This window comes from Aegilops tauschii, chromosome 1 (assembly GCF_002575655.3).
Source record: "Aegilops tauschii subsp. strangulata cultivar AL8/78 chromosome 1, Aet v6.0, whole genome shotgun sequence".
In the NCBI taxonomy this organism is placed as follows: Eukaryota; Viridiplantae; Streptophyta; class Magnoliopsida; order Poales; family Poaceae; genus Aegilops; species Aegilops tauschii.
In genome coordinates this window covers 273470197-273478305 of record NC_053035.3, presented here as the reverse complement: position 1 = coordinate 273478305, position 8109 = coordinate 273470197, and positions in this window count along the sequence as shown.

Here is an 8109-nt window from a genome sequence, read left to right as displayed (position 1 = left end):
ACACACATAAATAGTCCGGAGAGTCATGGAGGTGATGTGTAAGGTACTCAACCCATTGATCGCCTGAAGACGAAGGTACTCGAGTGCAGTACAGCCACGAAGCAGGCGCTCCATGTCACCGTTTGAGAGGTAGATGGCGACAAGCTCGAGGTGCTTCAATCATGGTAGAGTAAGAGCGGGCGCGTCATTAAGGGGGGGGGGATGGCAGTTCCTGAACTTGGCAACGCGCAGCGTGGGCGCGAGGCGGAGTGCGGACGTTGGCAGCGACCGCATATGCCCATCATCAAAAGTGAGCTCCTCAAGCTAATCTAGGGCGGGGGATCAGAACCAGTCGTCAAGCTTGGCTCGGTCCCTGCCGTTGGAACGGAACTTGCCCATTCTAAGGCCTCTGGTTGGGCCAAGGTGACTATCGAGGATCTTGGAGAATGCATCCAAGCTTTTGCGATAGCCATGGCAGAGGTCGTGGGTGTCGATGAGGTCGAGAGGGCTGGAGTTCCATAGGGGGCGCCACCGCCAGGAAAGGACGGTTGTCCGCGCCCCATATTTGATTGGGAGGAGGGAGATGATGACTATCAACATATCATCGGGGTGGCTGCTGATGAAGTATAGGCCTGCTGAAGTCGCTTGTGGTTCTAGCTCGCCCCGCCTCCGCTTGTTGGCAGCCCCGTTCTCCACCTTCCGAGTCTCCTTGTCAGTGGCGCTTTCTAATAGAAATAGGAGTACATGGAATATTTAGTTAAAACAGGACAATAGAAAAGTGTATTGGTAACAAGAAGTTATTAGGTAGGAATATAGTAAGAAAAGGGAATAACAATTGGTTGCTTAAATACTACACAATTCATTTGACATTGCTGGGTAAGTCAACATGCAGATAGTTGAAAAGAAAACTTACTTCGAACAAAGTCTGGACAGATGATTTTGTCGGGGAAGTTAGCATATATCTCATGACCAAGCCCTTTTATGTGCAGTGCAATTTTAGTGCCAGCTTTCAGTACATAAAACTTAGAAATTTCTTTCCAAAAGCCAGTGTCAAAATAGGAGTTAGCACGTTCATCAAGTCTTACAGTAGCAACGATTGTAAATCCATGGTTTGTGTGTAGTATGACATCCGTGCAATCATGATCTATGTAAAGGGAAAGATTGTGCACTACATAATCTGTTGCATAGCAAGGGATGTGCTGCAGAAAATGGTAGGATCGTTAAAGAAAATATGGTAACATGCAAATATGGGCCCAAATTGAAAGAACTATACAGCAGTTGAAATCGAAGGACAAAAATCTATAATTAAATAGATAGGGTAAACATGATGTCATGGGAATATGAGAGTAATCGAAAGAACAATACATCATTAATTTGCCTAATATGAAAGAAGAGGGGAAAACCCCCTTTGAAGTATATGGTGCATGTGGCACCTTTTATCCAAATGTAGCAATATTTTGAATATGTTCAGGAAAGTAGGCCATGCCAACTGATTTAGGGTGAGATTGAACATACCGCACGCGTCCTCAAGTGATCTGGTAAGGTGAGATGGAATCTCTGGCGGAGGTCACAAAGTCCTGATGTGTCGGCGCACTGTACATTCTATGAATGAAAGAAAACCCTCAAATTAGCTCGAATAAAAATGAATTCACGGTGATTTCCGCTGGGTGGTTAAAGGAGGCAGAAGAACTGGGATAAGAGATGAGATAACATCTCATTAAATTAGTTACCACGTCGTCCATGAGAAAGAACCCTCAGTATGGCAGATTCCCCAACCGAGCGGAGCTGGGTCGACCGCGAGCAGCGTCGAGAAAGTCGATGGCGATAGGCAGCGGCAAGTGGAAGTGGCGAAATGCGGTGGGCTTTGCCGGCAGCTTGGCGGCGGCGGCAGGCGTCGAGCTAAGTGTTTACCGCCGCGATAGGCGGTGCCATGGCATAGACGCGGAGGAGCTTGTGCAGGTGTGAATGGGGACCAGAGGGGGTGGCGGGCGGGGTGAGGGTTTTGGTGACGTGGGGATGGTGAGGGTTTTGTTTTTTCTTTTTGAATTGGGTGGTGAGGGTTTTCTGTCCCACAAAGAATTTTGGAGGCGATGGTTTGCTAGAGCGAATCGTGTGTGATTGACGCAACAGGCAAAATGAAAGTCATTGCACACGGTTCCAATTTTGGGAACCGTGTGTGATTGACGTACTACCTCCGTCCTGTTTTATTGGCCCCCTTTGTAATTTTTACCAAAATTTTAACATACTCAGACATAGATAATGAGCGTACATGTACATAAGCATAGTTCAACCATAAGTACATAGTTTAACCGTCATTAAGCATACTCAAGCGTACATAGTGTGTTCGTGTTCTGACCCTCTCCCGCGTCATTTTTCGTACATAAATTTGGTCCCCATTTTCATACATAAATTTGGCCCACATGCAAGTGTGCTCGTGTTCTGACCCTCTCCCGCATCATTTTCGCCAAATTTATGAACATTAGACAAGTCGAATAACGTAACACACACGGTTCACTCAAACTAACCATGTGCCACGCCGGTGCCCCTGTCACGCACACATCCGCACAGTACATTGGGCTCCACGAGGCTCCCCTCTCAAAAATATCTGCCTGCCTCGAGGGTTTTTCTGTTTCATAACACACGGTTGTTATCTCCGGACCGTGTGCGATGTTCTTGTTCCCAATCCCGCCTGCATCCCTAGAAAATATCTACCCGCCTCAAGGGTTTTTATGTTTCATAACACACGATTGTTATCCCCGGACCGTGTGCGATGTTTCTTGTTCCCAATCCCACCTGCATCCCTAGAAAATTCTGCCCGCCTCGAGGGTTTTCCTGTTTTATAACACACGGTTGTTATCTGCGGACCGTGTGCGATGCACTATCATCAAAATTTTCAATAGCCCCGGCATTTCACTCCCGCGTTTGACTCATGCGTAGTAAAATTTTCAGTACCCATGTCATTTCCTCAAACACCCCCGCCTCCCTCCACACACACACACACACACACACACACACACACACCAAAACCTCCTTGGACGTGCGCGCGCACACACACACCCTCCCTCCCTCAAAACCCTAGCAAGGTCCCCACCGCCACTGCCGCCGCCGCCGCAAGGCCTCCATTGTCAACATCTGCCGGTTTGCCCGTGCAGCTTACCCACCGATCTCCATACCCAGGCCGCCCTGAGTTTCTTTGATGACGCCCGCCAAACGCCCCCTTTCCCACAGATCCCCATCCCCTACTCCAGATCCTTGTAGCCTAAGCCCGGCTACGCTTCCCGTGGAGCTTGAGGAGCGACTGGCCCAAAAGAGGTGTATAGCGGTATCTTCGCCCGACGTCGCCGAGGAAGCTGACGACCATTACTGGCGGCAGGCACTCAAGAAGCGGGCTAGAGTATGCGGGCATGTCTCGGCCGCCGGCTACGACATCAAGGTCATTGACAGCGATGGCCTGAGGCGGGCTATGTCACAGGTTAAGTGGCCCACCCCCAACCCCTCGGGTTCAACTGCCGTCGATCTCATACATGGCCCCGCCGCCGATCTCCTATGGCTTGCTGCCAACAATTTGCCATTCTACATCGCCATCAAGCCCCTTTGTCATTTCTGAAGGATACGTTCTGCGACGCTGGCTTGGGATCCACTGCTTCCAAGTTGGAGCTCATCGACGGCAACCACGAGGAGGGCACCCTCTCCGGCTCTTCCAAGGGGAAAGAGCCCATCTTCTCTACCAAGGGGAAAGCACACATCTACGACATCAGGGAGGGCACCCTACAGCCGTGCTCTTCCAAGGGGAAGGAGCCCATCTATGACAACATGGAGCTCATCCAGGGTCCGTGCTCTTCCCACGGGAACGAGCCCATCCGTGACAAGTGAGGAAACCCATGATTTTTTTTGCCGTGCCTCTTCACAGGGGGAAACCCATGATTTGTTTTGTCGAGTCCCTTTTGTAGTGTAGTGAGAATATGTCTAGTTTTAATTGCTATATCTGGTTGTTTGCAGTATGCCTTGTTTATTTCAGTTGTTCACAATGTGATGCTCTATATGTGCAATTATTTACTTTGTAGTACATTTCATCAATCCAGTTTTAAACATACCGATAGGATTTGCTTGTTGTTAAGCCTATTATAGCTAGCATGTGCCTCTTTTAAAGTTTTTTGATTGTTCGGTTGTTTGTAGTTAGCATATGTCCAGTTTCAAATGCTATCTTTGGTTGTTCGTAGTATGCCTTGTTTATTCCAGTTATTCACAACGTGATGTTCTATATGTACAAGTATGAACTGTGCAGTTCAATTTCATCAGTATCAGTTTCAACAATACCACTATGAATAACTACATTTGGTTGCTGCATCTTGTAGTTAACATGCCTTTCCATTTTTATTTAACAATAACCAGTGTACTTAGACCGGCACAATACCAGTTTGAATGACTATGTTTTCTTGTTGTTAAATGTTAGGCATGTTGCACTTAGCACACCTTTCCACTTGTTTTGCTTTACTAGCGTACTTAAACCTGCACACTGAAGCTATCTTTGGAGATTATTTTGTCTGTCATTGATAATTTTGGTTGATGTTTAGCCTATTGTGCTTAACATGCTTCTCGATGTACCTACACAGGACAATTTTAGGAACGACTGCTGTTTTCCATCGAGGTTAGTTTCATCCCATGGATTATATCTGCTCACCGTTCAGGATACCGGTAGCTGGTACCATAAAGGCCGGCGGCTGATAAGGGACTAATCGGTGAATCAGACTTTTAACTGGATATATCTGCAACCCATTTATCGTTAGGTTAACTAGGGCCATATGTAATATATCTGAGGCTACATAGCAACATGCACTGTACTTAATGTCTAAGTATGCAATCCTAGGCTACATAGCAACAAGGAAGAGTGTTACATTAATGTTCTAATGATGTCTAGATATACGTAGAAGAGCAGCAGCAACAACAACAACACAGCCCTGTATGGATACTCAACTTAGCTAGAGGTTAGAGTTAGTTTCTAGCTCATGACTAACCCTGAACTAACTCCATCCAAAAAGTTGTTTGGATGGAAGGGTTAGATTGACAATAAATGCACTAGGAGAAATAGCTCCAATTAGCACCTCTTGGGTTGGATAGTTTTTTTGGGTGGGTTATATATGCAACTAGCTCAAACTAGCCTTCATGTTTAGATACACTTTAGGACTATCTGAGCCCGAACTAGCTCAAACTAACTGTAACCCATGGATACAGCAGTAGTTAATCAGCCGATAATTTGTAAGAATGCACTAAACTCCTTCCAGCCCATAATATAAGATGTTAATTCATCTAATATGTGAGTATATTGGATGTTATAAGATACTCCCCCCGTTCCTAAATATTTGTCTTTTTAGAGAATTCAAATGGACTACCACATACGGATGTATATAGACATATTATAAAAGAGTGTTGTACTACATCATTGTTCAATTGATGTTTAGCTTCTAATATTAACTTGGTGCTTTTAGGTACATATGTCATTGGTAAACATCCGCGCTTCGACCCTTTCTGCGTATGGGGCAATGAGAAATTGATGAACCAGCATCAAGTGAGGAAGCTGATAAAGATTGTTAGTAAAATGGGTCCAAAGATGGCAATTAAACTATTTGTTTACACTTTATCCAAGACAACAACGAATTGCAGGACGGTAAGTAAGAACTTTGCAGCCTTCTTTTTACTGCCCATAATGAGTTGTGTTAGATGACAATGTCTGAATCTTTTTCCTTTGTAGTGGTTACCAAAGCACTTTACTCAAGATTACCTCTCAAACTACATGATTGGTGGGCATGCAAAGGTTAAAGTATTTCTACCAGAACACAATGATTATCTAGATGTTTTCATGAAGACCGTGAAGGATGGGCGGTCGGCCATCACAAGGGGTTGGACTAGAGTCGTGCGTGCCTTCTGCATGGAGGAGGGCACAATATGGGCATTCCGCTTCTCCTTGTTCAGCAACCAGAATATATTTCGCCTCTTTCTTTACCGTTTTTAATAGTACAAGTATACAACTGTGGTTCCTCATTCTTTATTTGGTTCTTATGTAATTCTTGAACATATGTACCTATGAATCGAATAATGAATTGGTTGTTTGAACCTGATGGATATCAACAAAGCTGTAGCATACATTCAAATTCAAATTCAAATCCGGTACAATTTGAAATAGCAGCAATTAAATTACGGTGAAATTACACTCTCCAGGTTGTTACGGCAAACACGGTTGGTAAAACACAAACGTTTGCGATATACACCATAATCTGAGACGGTTCACAGAGAGGAAATGTGTGCAAGCATGCACACACTTGCCGTTTGCAAAGCGTGTGCGATGTCAGATAATATCACAAACGGTGCGGGCAAACTAAACATTTGTGTTAGTTGCCTTATCGTACACGATTCACAACCATGAACAGTTTCTGATGAAGTATGCATTGTAAACGTTGCACCACAGAATAGCGTGTGCGATAGTTGTCGTGTACGACGATGTTACGACGGTACGACGTTTCGTAATCCTGTCCAACACTCGTACGACGATTAGCTAATCTTCTTAATAGTGAACCATTTGTGATGGGCCGCGCATCATACACGTTCTATAATAGTGAACCATTTGTGATGGGCCGCGCATCGTAAACGTAGGACCACAGAATACCGACTGTGATGGCAATGCGAGCAGAAACGAGTAGGAGTACTGTAGGGTCCCTATCCCCGACGGTTTCTGGGTCGTGTGGGAAGGACCCGCCGTCACTCACTAGGCGACGGTTCCAAATGCCGTCGTGGAAAGGGGTTAAAAACCGTTTGTATAGCACCGACGCGTACCAGTGATAGGTAAAAACAATATACAAAATGCCCATCCTACATTCCAAAAATAATACTGTTTGTTTTAGAAACATTTTACCATATATAAAAAATTTAACCATGTATTTAAAAAATGTTCATCACATACTACAAAAAAATTAACCAATATATAATTTATTGTGTTAAGTAAAAATGTTGATCCTACAATTTTTTTAAAAATTACTTATATAAAAATTGTTCACCATGTAACTAAACAATGTGCATTATGTATTGCAAAAAATGTTCATCCTATATTAAAAAAATCACTATGTATTTGAAATAATTTAAAGTATAAAAACTTATATTTCAAAAATAAATCAAGATAAATAAATAAATAAAGTAAAGAAGATGTAAAAGACCACAAAAAACCAAAATAAAACCAGAAGAAAAAACAAACACGAAAAGCAAAATTAGAAAACAACTAGTCGGACATAAAATCAAAAAAGGGAAAAGAAAGAGGAACCAAATGAAAAAATGAATCAAAACCGGAGAAAACACATATACCGGAACCAGTTTCAATCCCGCCCGACCAAATGGTACTAGGTCGGCCCGTTCTGCCTCGCTTCGGGCATAGCCTTCTCTATTCGTCACTCATGGGGAGCAAATAGGATCGGCCATTGTAATGGACCAAAACACTTATGGATGAAGACAACATAGACCCATATTGTGTGGGGGGTGTGGATCAGTATGACCCATAACACTTTGGGTTGGCCTAATTAATCTAGCAAGCCTTTGCTGGGCCAAACTGAGTATGGTCCCATAATGGGCCAAAATTCCTTCATCGGGCCGACACTTCCGTGATGCTTAGGAAGACACGTTGACTAACGGCGGCGTTGATGGTATAGATCCCCACAAGTGAAACATGGTACTTAGCCTACCGAGTGAAGTGCCTAGTAATAGTTTTTGTTACCCTGAAAAATTGCTCACCCTTGTTCTTGTTCTTTGTCCCCTTCTCTTTCTAATGTTGTTGTTGCTATCTAGGTGACTCCCTTTATTCTGCACTTGTTGATCCTCAGGTTGCCCCTGATTGTGATGTTGAATTGGAGCAATACATTGATTTTCTTGTGGATGAAACATTGGCAGAGGTGGATATGGAGGGTAGCCACCAGGAAACTTCCATGGTGGTGCTCCAAGGTAGTCATAGGGAAGTGGTGGTGGATAGCCAAACTGCGGGCTGCAGCGCATCACCCAGAAACTCTAGCAACCCTTGATGTTATTGTTGTTGCAGCCCGTTGGCACCATGACCCCTACCTCTACCTCTACCTCCATCAGCCATCTTGCACT